This window comes from Ovis aries, chromosome 2, assembly GCF_016772045.2.
Source record: "Ovis aries strain OAR_USU_Benz2616 breed Rambouillet chromosome 2, ARS-UI_Ramb_v3.0, whole genome shotgun sequence".
In the NCBI taxonomy this organism is placed as follows: domain Eukaryota; kingdom Metazoa; phylum Chordata; class Mammalia; order Artiodactyla; family Bovidae; genus Ovis; species Ovis aries.
The window spans coordinates 143,050,065-143,053,558 of NC_056055.1; the positions used below are offsets into that span (position 1 = coordinate 143,050,065).

Genomic DNA, 3,494 nt, shown 5'->3' on the forward strand with positions numbered 1-3,494 from the left:
ATGAGGTTTTGGAGACTAATAAGTAAATTGTGAACCCCATCTCACGTTAATTCATACTCTGCGCAGCTCAGACTCCTGACAAAAGTTCCACCTCGGTTGAGGGGCAAATAAATTTGATCCTTTCCCCTCTATTTCAACCTCCTCACCCTTAGGCATACACAAGTTATTACAGTAAGAAAGCAAGTGTATGATAAATCACTCTGGGAGCTTCCGGGATGGTGAACCGAATAGAGATTCAGGAAGAGGAAAAAGAGTTGGGAGGACCTGTAAGCTCCTGCCCCTTCCTACACGCATGGCCCTACATTTCTCTTCACGGGGCTGATCTTCAACATGCTCAAGGGCTCACCTTCTCTCAGAGTAACTTCTTTCTGCAACAGGCATGGCCTCCTTCCTTCCAACTGAGCGTGGGACCCACTGTCTAGTGAATGAGCAGAGATGCCGCAGAGCCTCCAGTCGCCAGGCCATCTCCCAAGCGGGAAATAACAATTCTCAGTAACTGCTTCAGACAGTCGCCGAGGCTGCGACGCGCCTGCGCAGTGGGTGAAGTCGGCCTTGTGCGGTTCCTGCCAGTTCTCTGGGCGACGGGGCCTGGGACTAGTTCAGCGTTCTGTGGAAGAACGGAACGTGCCGCAGCTGCTTAAGCTGCATTACCAGAGGCTCTTTCCAAATGCAAGGTACTATCGCTGGCTCACATATGGCGGAGTGATAAAGAATTACTGAGTTACTTTTGACACCATGGATTTTCATTCTCATTGAAGAGGATATCTACGTTCGCTATCACTCCTTCATCAACCAGAGAGATCTGGAAAGGACGATGTAGACAAGCGTTCTAAGTGCTGGGCTCCCATGACGTTGGCGATATGCACCATAGACAGAGCACTGAAAGATTTAAGATCGTTTCTGGATGTATTCTGGAAGGAGACGTTTTCATTGCTGGGTCTGGGATTAAGCAGAAAATTGTCCTCTGAAATACTTTTTGGGATAGTTGAGTTATTGCGGCTAGTTAAAGGTGGTCAGGGCTTCCCCGGTGAGTCAGCAGTAAAGAATCGGCTTGCAATGCAGGAGAGCTGGGTTCGATCCCTGGCTTGGGAAGATCCCCTAGAGGAAGGCATGGCAGCCCACTCCGGTATTCTTGCCTGGAGAATCCCCTGGACAGAGGAACCTCGTGGGCTGCAATCCATGAGGTGGTAAAGAGTTAGACAGGACTGAAGCAGCTTAGCACAAGCGCAAAGGTTGCAAAGTTCACTTAACTAAAGAAAGCAGTTTTATCGGAAAGTCTATGCTATGCTAAGTCACTTCAGTCGTGTCCGACTCTGTGCGACCCCATAGACGGCAGCCCACCAGCCTCCTCCGTCCCTGGATTCTCCAGGCAAGAACACTAGAGTGGGTTGCCATTTCCTTCTCCAATGCATGAAAGTGAAAAGTGAAAGTGAAGTCGCTCAGTTGTATCCTACTCTTCGCGACCCCGTGGACTGCAGCCTACCAGACTCCTCCGCCCATGGGATTTTCCAGGCAAGAGTACTGGAGTGAGGTGCCAATAAACATAACTTTTAAAAATACATTGACTTGATATGGCTTGGTTGATCAAATATTCTTGAAAACAAGAAAGCTAGAATAAGATTTTAGCCCTTGTTTCTGAAACAATTCATGATGAACTTCAACAGAGCTTCCAAAGTCACAGTTCACTTGAGGCTTGGGAGCATTTAAAGAAGGTAGCCGGTAGATGCCAGAATAACATTGAAAATGACAGATGTGGACTCTGGCTGGGGTGAGAGACACCCCAGTACTGTTTGCCACAGAGGGATATCAGTGTTAGCAAAGGAATCAATCATTGACTAAAGAGCCCTTTTAAGTGTTCATCCTAATACATATTGCAGTGTGCTTATTGATTTACAGAAAGTAGATCAATTTACAGTTTCCACCATAAGCTCCATCTGCCATGAGTTGGATACTATTTCCACTAGTGAAGAGGAAAAAGAGAAGTAAGCTGAATCTGATATCAAGCATAGAATCAGAGATTATAAAACAACCAGTCTAGCTCCTTATGCAAAAGTTTCTGAACAGTTTCTTGAAAGTTTAGATAAATTCTCCAAAGGAGAAGTTATCTTTCAGAAGAGTGATTTACAAAAAGACTTCTGAAGATAACAACTCCCTTCAAACCTGTGTGGCTATCTTTTACCTTCAACCAAGAATCAAATACTTCAAACACCATTTCATAAACAGGACAGAACAATGTATGCATTTTTAATGCTCAAAGCAATTCTTTTTTCTTAAATGATTATGTTGAAAATATTCCTGAGACTACCGAAGGAGAGTATCAGTTTTCCTGGAAGGAGCCATAATAGAAAAGATAAGTGGACTGCAGATAAACTTGTAAAATTTAGTATTGTACAAAGATAAATCTAAGATTTCTTATATGAATATGCAGTCCTGCCAGTTGCCATATACAGAGGTAAGTGAGCAGTAATATGTTTAAGACTTTAATCTCAGCTCATTGGATACAGCTTCCATATTTCTGGAGTGAATGTTCTCGGTGAATGAGGGCTTTGTCCGTAAGTCTTAGACACTATTTATATGTGGAAGGTGCATTCAGTCACTCCCTAGTTTTGCTTACTAATATTTTTATTGGTTAGACTATACCTCACTGTCCATATTTTAAATATTATTTTGAACTAAACATCTAAAGCTACCGAAACTTCAATTCAAACATATAAATTACTAGATTACAACATTAGGGGCTAGTCAAGTTATTTTTTTTTTTACAACTATCACAGTTGTAGCTCCTAACTTCTTCCCTCAGAGAACAATTAGATTAGCCTACCATAAAGAAGCAGCTTAGAAAAACTAGCCAACTTCATTTCATCAATATAAAACCTGTTGTGTTTGTCAAAACACTTGGACTTTCCATTTATTTAGATACTTAAATTGAATTTTAAAGATTTGGTTTCTTCCATGTTATTTTGTGGGACTGATTTTGAAGTGTCAGATTTATTTTGCCTCGGTTTACAACCAGTCTGGACAGAATAGTTGTTTTGGTCTCCATTTTATCTTCTAAGAAACATTGAGAAGCGGGCTATTGGACTAGTGCTTCATAAAAATTGTATTTCCTTTATGGTTGTTTTTTTCTATAGGCACACAGTCTTTTTAAAATTTTTAATCTTGTAGTTTATGTAGAACAAAGTCTGTCATGCAGTCAACAGTCAACACATTGAAATGCCTTGCGTCTCTTTCTCCTTCCTAATTTTTTACAGAAACATTGAAGACTGTGTGCAAAAAAGCAAATACTCTGGACTGTGGTCTGTATATGAGGATCAAGAAAGTGGCTCAGTAAGAAACAGCCTAAATCAGAGTTTATTTTGGACAAAACCCAAATCAGTGGGCCATAGAAGCATTAGGTGAGGTTTTAGCCCCATCTAGTGTCCAGTATATGGAATCACTTCTTAGAGATAAACTTGAACATCTCACAACTCAAAGATGAGGCAGCTAGCATAGGT

At 41.6% G+C, this 3,494-nt stretch overlaps 1 pseudogene; it reads left to right on the forward strand.

Moving 5' to 3' along the window:
* Positions 1-215: 215 nt before the first annotated feature.
* Positions 216-2,139, forward strand: LOC101109253 (DNA primase small subunit-like; annotated as a pseudogene).
* Positions 2,140-3,494: the final 1,355 nt, after the last annotated feature.